The sequence below is a fragment of the Saccopteryx leptura genome, chromosome 1 (genome assembly GCF_036850995.1).
Source record: "Saccopteryx leptura isolate mSacLep1 chromosome 1, mSacLep1_pri_phased_curated, whole genome shotgun sequence".
NCBI classification, from domain to species: Eukaryota; Metazoa; Chordata; class Mammalia; order Chiroptera; family Emballonuridae; genus Saccopteryx; species Saccopteryx leptura.
In genome coordinates this window covers 152279540-152298960 of record NC_089503.1, presented here as the reverse complement: position 1 = coordinate 152298960, position 19421 = coordinate 152279540, and the positions used below count along the sequence as shown (strand labels likewise).

The 19421-nt window shown below is 41.6% G+C and overlaps 1 non-coding gene across 1 annotated transcript; it reads right to left on the bottom strand.

Moving 5' to 3' along the window:
* Nucleotides 1-1652: 1652 nt before the first annotated feature.
* Nucleotides 1653-1790, bottom strand: LOC136389844 (small nucleolar RNA SNORA46). The gene has a single exon (XR_010748405.1). It is a non-coding gene; the product is annotated as a small nucleolar RNA SNORA46 (small nucleolar RNA).
* Nucleotides 1791-19421: the final 17631 nt, after the last annotated feature.

Genomic DNA, 19421 nt, shown 5'->3' with positions numbered 1-19421 from the left:
TCCTTTTCTTTCATCATTTCTCTGACTAGCGCCTCAATGCCCACACTGCTACCATCTCTGCCTCTGACCCCAAGACCTATTACTACACCAATTCCCCAGACAAGCAGTGGGGGCTCTGCCGCTGGCCAGATGGACAGTGGTAAGGAAGAATTAAGAGAGAGAAAACACAAAACATTGTTGAAAATAATTAAAGAAGGTCTTCTAAGAAAATGGAAAGATATCCTGTGTTGATGAATTGGAAAATTTTATAGTGTTCACATGGCAATACTTCTCAAATTGATCTACAAATGCAATAAATCCCTAGCAAAATTTCAGCGGTTTATTTTTTTCTGCATAAGTGAGCAAGCTGATCCTAAAATTAATATGAAAAGACAAAGGATTCCAGATAGCCAAACTAATCTTGAAAAAGAATACAAGTGGAAGACTTTTGAAATACTTTCTGACTTTTGGACTTACTACAGTGCTACAGCAATCAAAGTGGAATAGGACAGACACATAGAGCCATGAAACAGAATTGAGTTTTCAGAAATAAACCCTTACATCAGGGGTCCCCAAACTATGACCCGCGGGCTGCATGCGGTCCCCTGAGGCCATTTATCCAGCCCCCACCGCACTTCCGGAAGGGGCACCTCTTTCATTGGTGGTCAGTGAGAGGAGCATAGTTCCCATTGAAATACTGGTCAGGTTGTTGATTTAAATTTACTTGTTCTTTATTTTAAATATTGTATTTGTTCCCGTTTTGTTTTTTTACTTTAAAATAAGATATGTGCAGTGTGCATAGGGATTTGTTCATAGTTTTTTTTATAGTCCAGCCTTCCAATGGTCTGAGGGACAGTGAACTGGCCCCCTGTGTAAAAAGTTTGGGGACCCCTGCCTTACATCTATGGTCAGCTGATTTTCAACAAAAGTGCAAGTGCAACGAGGGAAGAAGTCTTCCCAACAAATATGTTACGAGAACTGGATATCTGGATATCCACATTCTAAAGAATGAAGTTAGGCCCCTGCTCATACCACACACAAAAATTAATTCAAAATAGACCATAGACCTAACACGTATAATTTAAAACAACAAAACCCTTAGAATAAAGCATCATTGTAAATTTACATGACCTTGAATTCCCATTTTCTTTGATATGATGCTAAAAGTCCAACACAACAACCAAAAGAAATTAAAATCATCTTCACAAAAGTTGCAAACTTTTGTGCCTCAAAGGATTCTACCAAGAAAGTGAAAAAACAGCTCATCAAATGAAAAACAATAATTGCAAATCATATACATGATAAGGGTCTAGTATCCAAAATACATATAGTATCCAGTATATATATATATATATTTGTGTGTGTGTGTGTGACAGAGACATAGAGAGGGCCAGATAGGGATAGACAGACAGGGAGGGAGAGAGATGTTGCGGCACCTTAGTTGTTCATTGATTGCTTTCTCAAATGTGCCTTGATACAGCAGACCAAGTGACCCCTTGCTCCAGCCAGTGACCTTGGGCTCAAGCTGGTGAGCCTTGCTCAAACCAGATGAGCCCGCGGTAAAACCAGTAACCTCAGTGTTTTAAACCTGGATCCTCTGTATCCCAGTCCGACACTCTATCCACTGCACCATCATCTGGTCAGTCTTATTTTTTAATTAAAATAATTTTATAGTATGTTCCTTAACTCCATCCAGCCACAGCAGAGTGGCACAATGTCAGCTGTGCAACAGAAAGACCCAGGAATTCTTTCACAATACCCTGTAACCTAGAATGAGTAAAATTCCCACCCACAGGTTTAAGTACAGAATTCTTTCTAACTCAACAACAGTAAGACAAATAACCCAATTCAAAGATGGGCAAAGGATTTAAACAGACAACTCTCTAAAGTAGATATAGCAGTGGCCATAAGCTCATCATAAGATGTTTGCCACCTTTAATCATTAGGCAACTACAAATTGAAACCACAATGAAATACTGCTTGACACCCAATGGGATGGCTATGATCAAAACAGAAAATGACAACAGTTAATTAACCTCGGTGGGAGTTCACTGAGATCTCAGGGGATCCAGATAAAAGCAGGTACAAAGAGGTTGGGAGGGTCTCCGTCTCACCCTTAGTTACCAAGGACTTATAGGACATCCCAGGACAAGGACTTTGTGCCCAGATGTGTAAACATGAACCGAGCATTCTGTTAGCCTGTCTCTTCCCAGCTCTGGGCTGAGCTGGAGCCAGGAAGCAGCTGCCTGGTGCAGCACTCGGCAGAACACAAGGAAGGGAGCGGGAATCAAGACCCAAAGTACGACTTCTACCTTTGACCCAGTTTTAGAAGAGGAAGAGGGTGAGGCTGGAATGTGCGCAATGACGTTGGCTCTGTATGGAAGATGCTCAGTGCACTTCATTTCAGGTAAAGAAATGAATTAATATCTATGCAGAGTCTATTCTCTGATCATTTCTCTGTTACCATATTTTTAAATATGCAAGATCAGAAAATTACAGTAACATATTTAACATTGCCTTCCCAAGTTCTTGTTTATCCCAGAAATGTTCAATATAATGGCTATTTTTGCTCTCCTCACTACAATCTTCATTTCATCAAATACATGTTTATCACTTTTCATTCTCTGAAAGGCACTAGTATAGTCTGTGCTCTTATACTCTGACCTTTGAAATAATTCATAATTGAACGAGTGAATGCTGTACCCTCATTTTCCAACCTCAAAGCTAGCAAGTAACTGTGAGAATAGTCTGTGACCTATAAGAAAGAATTCTAAGAAGTTTATAATGATCAGAGAATGGTACTGTTTCGGCAAAGCACAAGACATCTTGTTCTAGAGAAAGTAAATAATAGGAATAAAAATCTTATCTATGAATTCTCCTATGATCCACAACTAGAGTTAAACTTTAGCTCTGTCAGAAAATAGTTCATTCTTTTTTATATTTAATATACTCCTACTATCTACCAGATTATCTACTCAACCACAGAGATTCAGAAATGAGTAGGCACCTCACAGCTTGGTGATGGAGATAAACATAAACAACAAAAAACATTTACACTCATTCTGATTATGGTAACAGCCAAACCATGTACACAATACTGAAGAAGAAAATGTTTAACTCTGTGAAAATGTCAAAGAAATCTTCTCTACAAGGTTAAATTTTCTAACTGCAGGCTCACCTATTGTGGTGACTCCATCTTTGATAGAGGTTATACCACAGATGCAAGTTTCTGTGAATCCAGTGATCATTCGATTACTGTCCGCCTCCTCCGTGAATATGTAAGTGCCATTTGGGTGCTGAGCGTGTCTGTTCTTGCCCACTATTAAATGCTCAACACCCAGGATAATGGCTGTCAATTAGTATCCCTTAAATACACTTGAATATTTGTGTGAATATTATTTGTAGAGGAGTATATTAGGATACCAGAATCAGCTGTTGGAAATTACATTGGGAGCCTGCAGGAGAACACTACACAGGTGAGCAAAGCATAGCCAAATCCCTACTCAAGGTCAGGGAGCCCCTCCCCAAGGATACTGTTGGCCGCAGGCACTGGGAGGAGACCTAGGACATGCTTTGTAAAGCAGAGCTCTCTGGGTGAGAGCCGTGCCTTCCCAGGTCCCAGGGCAGTACTGTGTAATGGGGATGATGCTACAAGGTAATATTTATGAATGATTTGATCCAAGTGCCCAATTCTGGTGGGGCTGAATTCCCCTGACGCTCAGGTCTCAGCTTGGCCGAGGGTGGGGGCAGGCTGAAGATGGGGGAACAGTAGATGATCTGTTCCTTCTTGAACCCCAGAAGATATGAGATGGTATTCAAGGCTGAGAGTTCGTTATGGAAAGGGGACATTTCTCCATCAAACTCCCTGTTCTTACTTTGCATTATCACAGGATGTTGGTGATGGCAGTACTCATGTCTAAGGAAGATAAAAATTATTCTTATCACATTAATAACTGCTATGTGGTTACTTTGCCTTCAAGAAGTTTACAGGAAGATTTGATTAAGTGAGAAGGCTTGACAAGGCAATACATTTCTGAGAAGTTTTAGCGTTCTGCAATGGCGAAATGAGGTCAAATGCCAATGGTTTTGTCCTCAAATGACCTGCAATCACTTCCCTGAAATGCACTCCTTGGAATTTGGAATTGTTATGAAATGAAATTTATAATTAAGGGAAGAAGCTAATACAGTGTGCTGGACTCTAGCATAAAAATTAGAAAACTCCAACTTATTTTTAAGTACAAATAAATACAAAGGGGCTAGAAGAGAACTAACATGATCTTAAAGTCTGCTGAGAGCTTTCAACTGATAAGACTGTGTATTAGACCATTTTATCTTTAGCATTTAAGTTAGAACTCTCAATGGCACAGTGGGGAATGTTCATTGAACAACTAGGAGATTCCAGTTTTAAAGGCAGAACAGCAATGTTCCCCAGTGAAAGGATTTATCAAAAATGGATATGAGGACAAAAACAGCCAATACTTCCAACAGCCTGTAGCCAAACACATAGAGAACTGTCTAAGACACAGCTCGCTACTTGTAATCAGGCCCCAGGGGTGACCAAACCTCTCCCAGTTGCCTGGTAGCTTGTCAGCTATTGCAGCAGATTCTCCGTGCTTTCCCATTCTGATGATTCAGATATCCCTTGTCTCTTTTTTCCCCCTCATTTTCTAGAACCCAAATAACATTTGCTATAGGTTTTAAATTCAACGCAAATGAAAAAAGAGGTAGGGAACAGTAGATTCTACTAAAAAGAGATCTGGTATCGGAGTCAATTTCATGTGATCCTTTATCTAGGTATTATTTCTGATAAACTGAATGGCAGGTTGACTCAACTAAAAAAAATTAAAATGGGTGTGTGTATATGGATCCCCAGAAGTTGTTGTACACATTAGGCTAACTTTGTTCAAGTTTTTGCACAGGATCTGGTATAAGGCAAGACCACAATGTATAGAATCACTTGTTTTTATTGCTATTTTTTTGGATCAGTTATTCTTGGCCAAGTTTTGAACAGGTGTAGGCCGATCAATGTCGGTCAGAGCAGGAGGGTCATGGGAAACACCATGCTGGCAGCCATTACCTAGTTGGACAGCTTCACAAAGTCCTGGGTTTCAGTTTGCCCTAACATGGGCTGGCACTGGCCAGTGCACCATGGCATCTCCAAGGACAATGGGTGGCCGGCATGCCCAACTCTAGTAATTCCTTTACAAGCACTCTAGCTGGATAATACTTCACAGTCAAATGCTTTTACTGTAAATCATCCAACACTGGCTTCTCTCTTTTGGAAAAAAATCTCATGAATGGACGAGGACAAGGCCCCATGGATGAAACAGTATCTCTTGCCAAATTTGACACCCACTCTAACTTGAAAAATCTGAGCTTTGAAGGCAACCTAAAACATTTGGGATTTTTGTGATCATTTGCCCATAACCTAACCTAACTTCCTATGTTGGAGGGGAAAATTAAGATTAACCTTCATTTGAAAGTCCCCAAAGATTTTTCAGACACCACAAGTCCTCTTGAAACCAGAAACTGGAGGAGCAAGCATAAATAAACGAAAATATGTGGGATTTCTTTCCTTTAACATGGACCTTAGTTGTTTTTCTTAAGTTCAGGCAAAGGTCATTTGAAAAATCCTAAAAGTTGTACCAGCCAAAAACCATGTATATCTCATGGGACTGTGGTGAGAGGTTCTTGACTTCCCATGTGCACTTACGCATACAATATAATAATAGTGCTCATTGCCTTTGAAAGATGGAGTAAGGACCGAAGGTAATAAGAAAGCCTTTGGAGACCTATGGTTATTACTTTAAGAAAGTCCGTATATTTCCAAGTAAGTTGGGAAAGACAACTCACCTAGACTAAAACCTAGATCAACGGAGTTCTACAGAACAGGAGTGAACACCTCCTTAAATAATTCTCTATAATAATAACAGTAACTAACAATACCAATAATAGTAATAATAATAAATACCTAACATTGTTAAGCACCTAAGGCTTTACCTGCCTGTTTATTCCTCACAACCAATTTCCACCATCATTCATGCCTCAAGTGCTGGTAGAGTCACTCTTGCTAAGATCCTATCCTTACACAACTAGAATCACTCAGGTGATAAGTGTAATGATGAGCACTAGACCCAGGAGAATAGAGCACACAATTGAAAGAATTACCGCTGGGTGACCTCAGTGCACCAGAAGGGGAATCCCATGCAAGGGTAACACAAAGCAGAGAGAATTTTATGGACAAGTGAGGGTGGTGGGCTCATAAAGATCAGTAGTCCCCCATGCAAAACAACGTGTTGTATGTGATCTTGATGTGGGTCCCAGTCCTAGCCCTCACGATGGTAAGAGTCCTCTGAAAGGGAGGGGAGAAAACTGGCAATTCTCAATAACCTCTAAGGAGCGTGTTATAAACACAGGTTTTAATAAGCTGTTGGGACTGGGATAGGAGGATTAACAAGCGAGGAAGGGCTTGCCTTTGGTGACTTTGGCTTTCTCTCGCTCCGCTTATCGGATCCCTTCAGCAGATGCTATTGACACCATCTTTAAAATGTATCCAGAGCCCTGGCCGGTTGGCTCAGTAGTAGAGCGTCGGCCTGGCGTGCAGAAGTCCCGGGTTCGATTCCCGGCCAGGGCACACAGGAGAAGCGCCCATCTGCTTCTCCACCCCTCCCCCTCTCCTTCCTCTCTGTCTCTCTCTTCCCCTCCCGCAGCCAATGCTCCATTGGAGCAAAAGATGGCCCAGGCGCTGGGGATGGCTCCTTGGCCTCTGCCCCAGGCGCTGGAGTGGCTCTGGTCGCGCAACAGAGCGACGCCCCTGAGGGGCAGAGCATCGCCCCCTGGTAGGCAGAGCGTCGCCCCCTGGTGGGCGTGCCGGGTGGATCCCGGTCGGGCGCATGCGGGAGTCTGTCTGACTGTCTCTCCCCATTTCTAGTTTCAGAAAAATACAAAAAAAAAAAAATGTATCCAGAGTGTGACCACCTCTCACCACCTCCACTGGCCTGAGCCACTAGCTTCTCACACCTGGATCGTTGCAATTGCCTTCTCATTACTTTGTCCCCCATTACAGTCTCATCTCAGAAAAGCATGGAGAGTGATTCTTTTAAAAAATGATCAAATTCCTTCACTGGCTTTTGTCTCTGGATAAAAGCCAAATCCTCTAACTGACCTCACCTTCCTCCACTCTCTGCCTGAGTCGGTCTACTGTGCATGGACCGGTCTCCTGAGCATTCCAGCATGCCCCTGCCTTGGGGGCCTTCTACATTAATTCTCTTACCCTAGACTCCAACATAGACCTTCTGCTGAGATTTGTTCTAAAGTCATCTTCACACAACCCAAATTCCTACTACCCACTTTTTCCTCTGTTTCAGCTTTATTTTTCTCCATGAAACTTATCATAATTGATTCTTTTACTTTTTTTTTAATTTCTTAAATCTCTGCATTAATAGAAGCTTCAGTAATATGGAAACTTTTCTCTAATCTGCTCTCTCAGACGGTAGTAACCACTGAAAGAAATTAAAACAATGGATTAATGAAGCCCTCTGGGTAGAGATTTGATTAAAAAGAAGTTGATACACCTCTAAAAGGCTTATTGTTGGGATAAAGTTGGCATGCACGTAAACTATGTGTCCTCAAATGTCTGGTTTCCCAATTTTAATTAATAAGAAGTGGCCCACAGTTATATATTGTTTTTAAGAGAATGTATCTCAACCTAAGAGTGCATGGATCTGGTTTGGCTACAGTTAAAAAATGGAGATTCATGGAATGTTATAACTGGAAGGGGCCTTAGAGAACCCACTCCAATGGTCCAGACTACGTTCCTATAATAGATGAAGTTTTCCCACCAAAAAAATTGAAGAATGCACTATTTTTTCCAATTTGAAGAAACAGATAGTTAATAGAAATCATATTCTCAAATAAATATTTTCTCTAATAAATTTATCTTAAGATATTTGTATCATGGTCACCAATAAATTAACAAGTACTAACAGACATCAAAAATCAGTAAATATGAAGAAACCAGATAAAAACAGAAAAATCCAGAAATGTATTTTTTTGCAATAGCTGCATACCAATAGTGAGGGTTATATTCTGCCTCTGTGTAACTATATTCTCTGCTGGAACAACCCCCCTCCCCAGTCTGTCTGACAATTAAAGATTATGTGTCCATGGCGTTCCACTAGACATGTATGGTGGCAGGAAAACAGGTTCTCCCATGCCCTACAAGTTGGAGAACTTCTAGTCTGGTCCCCTCATTCCACAAAGTCAGCCATTTACACCCAGAAGACTTGCCCAGACTCATCTGGTTAATGACAAAAGCAGATAACTTGATAAACACTTCCTGCTTACGTCTGTCCCCTTCATTTCACGTCTCCAGGATTCGGCCCACGTTATCTCAGCACTTAATACTTTGTTACAAAGGGTTATCCACTAAGAAATCTGTCTGTGAGCAGCGTAGAGATTTCTGGACACCCAGCTCGCTCTCTCTCTGTCTCTGTCTCCCAAACAAGCTCTCTTTTCTTATCATGATGTAAGTAACTTGAAAGAAAGAAAAGGAAAGAAAGAAAGAAAGAAAGAAAGAAAGAAAGAAAGAAAGAAAGAAAGAAAGAAAGAAAGAAAGAAAGAAAGAAAGAAAGAAAGAAAGAAGAGAAAGGAAAAGAAAGAGGGAGGGAGGGAGGGAGGGAGGGAAGGAAAGAAAGAGAGAAAGAAAGTTACAAAATTACTCAGAAATATAAGGAAAAAGGGGAATTTTTACCTCATTTTCTTTCAGATATGGACACAAATTAGAGACCCATGAACTGTTTCCAGCTCCCAAACAGGTTTTTATTAAAGAATTTGGAAATAGGGAGAGGGTGGGCAACATATAAAAATTGGATAATTTACAATTTTAAGATATTGTAAATTTCTGGTTCCTTTAAAATACTGGGCACACTAAGCTCACATTCTAGGATGACCGCAGCCATGGACATTAAGCAGCGACCATTCCCTTTGTACATGGCCTCGTGTCCTGTTCACCCCAATTCTCTTCACAGTTCTCACCAACAATGTCAGTTTCCATCTACCATCTCATTTTCTCTGCATTTTTATTTTATTATAGTAAAATATTTCTCTGTCCCCGTGTCACCACCAAGAATGAGAAAATAAATAAACAAACAGGAATGGTAATGAAGTTTTTCATGGGAAGAATCACACTGCTCTCATGGAAAGGAAGAATATTCCTGTGTGTGCTAATATGCCTACATGAGGATCGGGGTGAAAACAACTTAAGATGAATTCTTTCAGATTCCAGTCCACAGCTTGAAGTGAGTTTGTTTTCCGTCTCATAGTCATGGTTACTAGCTCACTTCATAGATCATAACCGAAAGCCACCAGCTTCCTGTTTGCTTTTTCTCCCAAAGACTATTTATTACCAGGGCTGCTTAGTAATAAACAGCAGACATACGTGTCATGCCTAACGTCTTAGAAACTTCCTCCCTCACCACATACTCACCTCACAAACACACACACAGGCTTCCAAACGGCTCTCTCAAAGAATCAGCTCTAGACCCTTCTATGCAGAAGAAGAGGAGTCCTGCCTTGTGACATTCCTGGGCCCGTCCCCCAAGGGCATTGTTACGGGGGATTAACCTCCAAGCCAGGAAGTGCCTCTGGTGCTTTGCACTAAGACAACCAGACTTGGAATTTGGGGGGCTATAAAATTTTTATTTTTATATTTCAATTTTTAATTTTGTGAGATTGGCCAAGTAATAATGAGAATTAGAAGAGGAGCCAGAGAGGAAATCTTTGCCTCTGTGGTCAAGTGATTGTTTCCTTTATCTATATATATACCTAAATTAGATTTTGTTGTTATAATCAAAAGAGAATTCTTTCCTGTTTTTTACATCCTGTCTTCTGCTAAGTAACTCTAACCCGGCTTGCTGGCCCCTTGTTTGAGGTGTTCTTTTGAAGTTCACGTGACCAGAAATTTACAAGGGTGTCTACATCACTCTTTTATTGATAAAGTATTACCCAATAATTGGGAAAACATGCCAAAGTAGCCCAAACATGGTTTAATTGATTTCCTAAACATAAGAGCATTTATCATTGCCACAGGGCTATTGGCAAATCAATTCTGAAGAAGTCATAAGAATGCAGCATAGGCATTTTAAAGAAAGACTACAGAACTGTTTTCAGGGCTCATCCTAATGCTGAATCTAGGCTAACATCATCAACAGTGGCTCTCAGATATATTTGGTAGTTTCTGCCAGGTTTTTACCCCGCTTTGTCCCAGAGCTACATATTTCATTAATTTTAAGGCACGCGCCTGGCTCCAGAATCCCAGGCCTGTGCGTCAGCCTGCAGGGAGGGTCCACGCACTGCTTGGTCAGCTCCAGATGTGGGGGGCACGTAGACATGTCAGGTGGGTGACAGAGGAAGAGCTAAAGGCCTATCTTTCAAGGATTTCTGCCAAAACGTAAAGTGTTATGTATTTTTTGTAACTTGAGAACTTCCTGTGAATTTGGACCTTCATACGGACACATCCACAAATATGGGCCACCTATGACTTCACTCAACTCAGAACCGATCAGAAAAAGGAACTGAATCTCCATGTACTCAACTCTCAAGTCCAGTTTGAATTTGGAATATTCACTTCCCTGAGGACAGCAGAGCTGTTGATATCTAGTTTTGTTTTGTTTATTTTTTTTTCTTAGGATTGTTTAATTTGTGGTGTTATTTCTTAATACCAGTCAGAAACCCCTGTGCCATGAGCTGAGAGGTCTGACAAGTTGGTTCTAACAGCTCTCCTTAACTCAAGATGATTTTTATATTAACACATACAATAGTTTAATTCCCTTTCTCTCTCTCACACACACACACACACACACACACACACACACACACACACACACACACGTGCCTCCCATTCAGCTCTGACAGTACAGAAAGGAACAGGTTGTTCATATTCTGCCTGTAATTCCTGCGTACACGCTAAGGTGCAGCCATGACTATGAAGACTGTTTCTCTACAGTGGATAATTCCTTCTTTCATGTCATGAAATGAACCTAACTTGCAAAGGTCGTAGCAAGACTTGCCTGGTAATCTGGACACCAGACACACTCTCTCTCTTTTGGAACATGTGAGCTCAACTGCTGAAAACTTCTTTGGTCTCTTTCATCACAGGCCTCCGTCTGAAGGAAGAGAGATCCATTTTCCAAAGCTGGATCAAACCCCTCAGCCTTTTTGCTGGCAAAGGCTTAGGTCATTATGCTGTTCTTAAAGCACTGCTAAGATTTCAGACAGTCTGCACTGGGTGTTGGGTGGCCACCGCTGACCTACCTGAGAATGTTTCTTTACAACCTCTGCTGCGCCTCCTTCCCCTGACCTTTGGACCCCAGCTTCTTGCATGCTGCATCCTTGGTCATCCCAACAGAGAAGCAGTGGACAAAAGTGCTACCTCATGGGCCACCAGTTTCTTATAACCTACTCAAAACCAGCTCATAAAATCCTAAGCAACCTAAAATAAACAAATATACCATTTTGCCCACCATCCCTACTGATTCATGACTAAAGTGATAGTAGAAAGACTATTTTTTAATTTTTTTATTGATTGATTTTAAGAGAGGAGGGGAAGAGAGAGAGAGAGAGTAACATCGATCTGTTCCTGTATGGGCCCTGACTGGGGATTGAACGGCCAACCTTTGAACTTCGGGATGATGCTCTAACCAACTGAGCTATGCAGCCAGGGCCAGAGACACTATTTATAAACCAGCTCAGCTGTTATGTTGCGTTGCGTGGTCTAGGAATTCTAATCTGTCTCTTTGCTTTTGCCGTGGCTCATGTTAGGGGCCCAATCCACAGGTGTATTACAATGGGGATATTTGTCTGACATATTGGGTTCTGTCTTACTCTTTACTTTCTTTCCTGACACTAGTTTAAATCATAACGTTTAATTCCCATCTAGTTTATCTTTTGGTTTCTCCTATTCCTTGGGTTTTCCTAACTGCTGGGCCCAGCTCATGGGGCATGGTTTAAAAGTTTTATCATTCCTGGTCACTTCTTGAGAGCCTGTGGAGAAGAGGGCATTGGAAGTTGGCTTTCAGGAGAACCAAGATTCTAAAGAGCAAAGGTGGGACAAATGTATGCTGACTTTTCTGTTCTCAAGATTCCCCCTAACATGCTGGGTTCCTGGGTGGCCAGGAAGTGGCCTTACTGCCCACCTTTCACTCACCCTGTAAGCCATAGGGCAGAAAGCTGACCACTTCCCTGGTAGGTCTTTGTATGCATAACCCTTCTCCGTTAATAATGAACTTGTCTTGTCGTGCTTGACTGAATGACAGTCTTCTCATAGATGGCACTCCAGAAAACACAGGCAATTTGGCTGTATAACCAGGTTGTTCATCGATACCCTTAAAAAAAAAAAGGAGGACAATGTTTATTGTACAAGTAACTACATTGTCGTTAATATGACAGAAAGAGAGAGAAAAAAAGAGTAAGAAGTTTCTTTTCCCCAAGGTCTGAGGGTCAGTGAGAACATGAAAGCATTTAAAGAATGTTCTGCTCAATTAATGATTAAAGAAAGATTAAGGAAAAAGAGTAAGTATGTTCAATTTAGGTCTTGTCTCTCCTTATCCTTTACAGATAGGCTTCTCAGTCTTGCCTTCTCTGTGTTAGTTTAGAGGGTTGGGCTTCTGAGACGCTTTCGTGGCCTCCTGAACTGGGTTATGTGTCCATAATGTGTGGTTTTGTTGCAGTGCTTACTTGTGATGAAGTCCACTGAAACACTTTATAATAACAAAAATTGAAACATAAGTGATCAACAGAAGAGGGCATGGTAAATCTATGCAATAAAATGTAATAATTAAAAATTATGTATATGCCATTTTCAATGGCATAAAAATATGGTCATAATTAAAAAAACAGATTACATAGTGAAATTACATAATGAAAAAATAGATCACAAGAACATCATATGCAGCACACGATCACATTGTTCTAAACATCCATGTAGATACATATGCATCATGAGTTTTAAATGCTCTACCTGTTATAAACAAGAAATCACCAGATGGCAACATTATGCATTATTTTATTTTTATTTGTTGTCTAATTTGTATACTTTGTGTGCTTATTATATAATTTGTGTAACATTTATTTATTGCTTAATTTCTATTTACATAGAATTCTTTTGTCGTGAGGGGAACAATAAAGGTTATTGCAGTAAACATTTCCTGAAGAAAGGATTGATGACTTAAACAATAAAACATGATTTGTTCAATAAAAGCACACAGAGATTCCTTCCTACCCATCACTTCAGATGGGGCAGAGTTTTAAAATAGAGTAGCACAGGGTTTGTGTCTTTCTCTTTAAGATAATAAAATGTCTTTCTACTCCTCCTTTTCTCTTGGGAAGGCTAGACGAGAGGTAATTCTCCTAAACAGACATCTTAAATTGAACCCACAGGTTCTCAAAGCACTCATGAATTGGGCACTCCATCCATAAAGGCCAGACATCCTTTTTCTGGACACCTCACACTCTTGTTCTCGATGCTGGCTGGCACACAGCGGAACTGTGAACACAACCCAACTTCACCTGGCTGATTTTCCTGTAAATTCAGTTTATATACCACACACAAAAAATTGGAAACCAGTGTGTTGGAGGAAAGCCAAAACACTAAGTGATTTTTTGTTTCTATTTTGAGAAAATTAAGGCTGAGACCAAGCATACATGACTGAAGGCAGTCGCATCCAGGGAAGGTTCAAGGACGCAATGCTTGGCCCTGCTGGAGCTTTCTGCAGGTCAGGAATCAGACAGTAGATGGTGTGGTGGTATGTCTCAGAAAGGGCAAGAGAAATTTAATCAGTTTTTCAAAACTAAATAATAAAATTGTACACTGTATTCCGCTTATTAGTTTCTCACGCATAATGTCATGTTTCTGTTTAATAAACTGAATAGCGATCTCTCTAAGGCACCTTAGTCCTGGAGAGATTGGGGTCCTCCACTTGCAGTATTGTTGCTGCCTCATTCCTTTGCAGCTCCTCTTCATGAAACCCTGAATACTAACAACAAGTTGACTCATAGATTTTATTTTTTAACTTGAGTCTTGGGCGTTCCATTTAATAACCAAATTTGTTCATGTCATTTTATTTTCTCTGATTATAAAGGGTCATATAGACACAACTGTAAAATGAAAAACACATCTTAACAAGCCTTCGGGCTCCACATATAGACTTATGCAAAAGAGAGAGAAGCCACACTCTGAAAGAGAAACTGGTGTTTTCATACAAGTACACTATGACTAAAGAAAAAAAAAGTCTATTATGAAGGAGATGATTCAGGGAGTATGTAACCAGATTGTTCTCTATTTTGCAGTTTAGAGAATGGTAAAATCTTGGCTACACATACCTAATTAGATCTTTTTGTGTGTATGTGACAGAGACAGAGAGAAACACAAAGAGGGACAGATAAGGACAGACAGACAGGAAGGGAGAGAGATGAGAAGCATCAGTTCATCATTGCAGCACCTTAGTTGTTCATTGATTGCTTTCTTATATGTGCCTTGACCCGGCGGCTACAGCAAACCGAGTAACCCCTTGCTCGAGCCAGCAACCTTGGGCTCAAGCTGGTGAGCCTTGCTCAAACCAGATGAGCCCATGCTCAAACCAGCAACCTCAGAGTCTCGAACCTGGGACCTCCACATCCCAGTCTGATGATATATCCACTGCACCACCACCTGGTCAGGCCCTAATTCGATCTTTCAAGGTTACTTTTTTATAACGTAGAATACAGTGCCAGAGACTTGGCACTCATGATGCTACCGCTGGGGAGTGACAATGACTTGCATCTCTTAGCTCCTGCCTATCCCCACACGAATGGCCCATGCTGCCTGTTCAGCCCATCCTTCTGCTAACCCTGTACCGCTAGGCCCACTAGGTGCAAAGCTGAGAACTCATAGCAGTGTTTGACTTTCTCTCTCTTTCCCGTTCTCCTTCTCCTACGGCCTCCACATGCCCGAGCCATGGCTCACTTTGTCTTATCTTCACCTCTACACATAGCTTCCTTCAGTGTGGCTTCCTCCTCGATGCCTTTTTCCTGGTGTTCACTCCTGGCCCATGTCTACACATATTCACCCGTCTTCTCAACTACAGGTGTCCACGGTTCACATTCAAGTTTACTGTGCCTTTTCATGTAAACGTAGGTTTCTACTCCATGAACTTCACAACTTTTTCATATTGTAGGTGAACTTCACAAGGCTGGCTCTTATCATTTCAAAAAGACAGTAAGCGTCATTTTCTCAGACAGACCTTTTCTGACTCTCCAAGTGGAAGGCGCCATCAGCCACTCTGCTCTAATTACCCGTGCAGGATTTACTCCTACGGGACCTGTTTTCTCCTCTATTGGTTTCTTGTTTATTTCTTCCCAACAAATAATCAGCCTGAGGAGGGGCAAGGACTATGTCCACTTGAGAATGGCTCAGGATAAAGCTCACTGATCTGACATCCGTACCTAATCTTGCCTTACAACTGTGGACTCAGTCAAGGTCAACAGGAAAATATATATACGTAATGACTTCTATTAACTTAGGGTTCAAAAAGCAAAACTCAATTGTAACACAGACTGTAGTAGATATACTCATGAACAAGCATGTTATATTTTGGCTACCAGAAAAGAAACACAATCAAATAACAGTATAACATGATGTATGTCAGCTTTGAGGTTCAAATGCATTGAAGTCTTCCTGCAAGTAATCGACACCCTAAAGAAGTGCCACAGTTAAATGGAAGCTCATGCTGGCAGGAAGTGTGTCAGAAGGCGACCAATGAGTGAAGCAGGATCCCGGGCCTAGGTTCCAATTTGTAGAAAGCCATTAAATGTGCACCTGGACCATGAATACGATTTTCTTTTCACTCAAGCTCTTTTTGGCATGTCTGAACTACTCCTTTCCATGCCTGAATATTTTGCGAAGGAAACCTCCCGTGTTTTTAATTTGACATCCACACATCCTCCTTATTGCAGGTCACTTGGTTTCCCGGAAATGGAGCTCCATAGAGCGATCTACATGCTAAGCCACATTCGGTGACTGCCAGTTACACGGTGTCACTCTGCATTTCAACAAAAGCCCTCACATCCTGTGTGACAGGAAAGTGGGTGGAGGCCCTTCTATATCCAACTTCCAGAAGTCCTTGTTTACAAGGCTGGCTTTCTCTGTGGTGGGGCTGTCCAAAACATTTTTTGCAGGTCAGGGTGTGTGTGTGTGTGTGTGTGTGTGTGTGTTTCCCTAAGGAATTTATCTCTATAAAACACATTAATAATTCTTTTCTTTTTTTTTACATAATAAAATACCTAAAATGCACACTCCACATCAGCGTTATAGACTCTCATTCACATAAAAGTTCTAAACTAGAAAAATAGATGATATAAAGTGATAGATACTTCACAGTGTCTAAGAATGTTTTCAATACAGTATGTACTCCATAAGCATTTATTAAACCACTGAATTAAGAAATCAAGGCACAAGCTTCCCAGAGACTCTCTACTGTTTTGAGTTCCGAGGACTTCTTGTCAGTTCCTGAATAATAAATAGGTTTTTTAACAGAAGTGGTGGACCTTTCTGATAGGCAGATTTAAAGGATTTGTAGTGGCAAACTGAATTGAAACAGCCGTCTCCCCCACCCCCAGCCTATCAAGGAATGCTCCACCCTGACTGTGTGTGACCCGCTGTGAGGTCCCTCCTGGGGCTCTTGTGCCTGGCCAGCCTCACCCAGGTGAAGGGGAAGCATGGATGGGCCTCCTCCTCGGCCCCAGGCTGCTTACAATTGACATAACAGCCCCAGCTTCCTAATGCCTGCCTGTGAGCCTGTCCTGACCTGCCCTGGTCAGCTACTTAGAAAGCAGATTCCTGGTCCTACCTGACAGGCTGAGGGACCTTAGGAAGCACTGATCTGTGGCCACGTCCATTGATTGGTTTGCTGACTGACCAGACCCCCCCTTAGCAGGCCCCCACCCTTCCTCCATGTGTCCCTTTGCCCCCAGCCCTACTCCTGCAAAGCCTGTGTTCATAAATGGACCAATAACATTTAAAGACAAGAAAGTTTCGGCTGAGAATTTAGTGATCCTTTCCTAGGTAAGTCTTGACAGACAAAATAACTTCTGACACGCTGAGCCATCAAGTAGTAGAATTTTAATGGCAGAAAAATCCCATATTCGTATTTCTTTTCTTTGTGAGTTTCAAATGTTCTTTTGAAGTGTTCTCATCTTGTCATTTTCTTCTTCAATTTAACACCCTGTTTTTTTGACATATGGGAAGAACTACAGAAGGGCCTACAGTAGGAACAGTCATCACAGTGCGAGGCATAATTTTCTCCACATTTTGAAAATATTTAATTCCTAGAAGAGTTGGATATCACTGGATCGATGGTGTTATTCAGTAAAATGGAGCAGCTAATTCCCATGTGTGGGCCACAATTTTCCCCCTGACTTCCTAGGGAGATGAAGCTAAAGAACCTTTAAAGCATGGGAAAGCAAGATTCATTAATAATGTTCAATAATATTTAATTACCTCCATATTAGTTCATGTTCACATGATACCAAACAGATGCATTTTTAAGGAGGATTCCAGTGCCTTTTGGCAAGAAAGGTTTTTTTTCCTCAAAAATGAGAACCAGAGCTCCACACAAATATAACACGGGAAAGTTATTTCAAATACGTATATGATTTTTTTTTATCATATTGAAGAGTCTAACCTCCAGTATCAAACAAGATTGAGTATTGAATTTAGTTTCAAAACATTTTCACTTTATCGCAACATAATATTTCAGAGTTTGGAACTCTTCTAGGTTGGGGAATTTTTGTCCAAGTGGAAAATGCACAACCAGAGTCCCCAGGCACCTCTGAGAAGCTGCTGTTGGCCTCTGAGTAGGGCCAATCTGAGTCTTGATCTAACGGAAGTTCACTGAGAGGTCTATCACCCACCAGAGTGACTCAATGCCAGCTCTGTGTAAGAACCCCCAGGAACTCTCCTCCAGGATAGTGGCCCCGACTTGATTCATCCTCTAACTCAGAGGTCCCCAATCGTTTTGGGGCTATGGACTGGTTTAATGTCAGAAAATATTTTCACGGACTGGCCATTAGGGTGGGACAGATAAATGTATCACTTGACCGAGATAAGCATCAAGAGTGAGTCTTAGATGGATGTAACGGAAGGAATATGGTCATTTTTAAAAAATAAAACATCATTCAGACTTAAATATAAATAAAACGGAAATAATGTAAGTTATTTATTCTTTCTCTGCGGACTGGTACCAAATGGCCCACGGACCAGTACCGGTCCGCGGCCCTGGGGTTGGGGACCACTGCTTTAACTGAACCCTGGGACACAGAGAGCCTAGCATTGCAGGGGTTGATAGAAAATACTCCCCACCTCCGAGCACCCACCACCACTAGCATGGGGTCTAGAGACTGACAACAGGGACAGAGGGAGGACCTGCCTTCTCTAGCCAGGTGGCTTCATCCCCATCTTTGGAAAGGAATGCTCACAGTACAAGTCCAGTCAAAGCTGCTAGAGGTCAATCCACCTCCCACTCTAGGCAGCCAGGCTAAGAGGTGAAGGCGTGGATGTGGGGGTGGATTATTCTCCATGGTTCCCCGCCCCCTGCATCCACTCCCTGCCCTTTGCTACTCTGCTCTGTGAATGGCATCTCCCATCCCCGGGTGCCCCCACCCTCTGCAGGGTTAGGCCAAGGGGACCCTGTGGCAGGATGCTGGAGAGCAGAGGGTGAAAGCCATTTCCTGGTACATTCCCCAGCTCCCTCTCCCCCTGGGCTCCTTCCCCCTCAACCTCTCCCTCCACAGTACAGCTTCTACGGGACACCAACACCGCTCCCCTCCAAGATTCCAGTGCTCACTGCCAATGCCATTCCTTTGTAGCTGCAGGGATGAGAATGGTCTGTGACCCAGCATGCCTTGCTGCTTCCCTCAGCCATAACTGCACCTGCCAACAGTCCCTTGATTGAATTCTCTTCACACTCCAGGCTGGTTGTAACTTCTATTATATTCTGGATCATGGCTGACAGATTAAGAGACAAAGGAATACATGCAAACATACATAGAGGTATGTTCACATGTGTGACTTGGGAGTTCTCATTCCTAGTGAGGGAACCTTGACTTCTACAAGAAATGAACTAAAGTCTATGGGATCCTTCCATTGCAGGAAGAGAGAAATGGAGGGAGGAAAGGAAAAAGATAGAGATTGTTTGTTCTTTGCATTGGTACAATTTTTTTTTTGGCATTCTTGATGTCTGATGTGCATTTAAATAATAGATTCTAGTTTCAATAAAATAAAAGTTAGACACAGTTTTTTTTATTCAAGGAATTTTAATACTCAAATTATCATTTAAATTTTTATGATTTAAACTAAGATCTCTTTATTGAGCAAATTAAGAACAAGAGAGGGCAAACTTTGATAAATT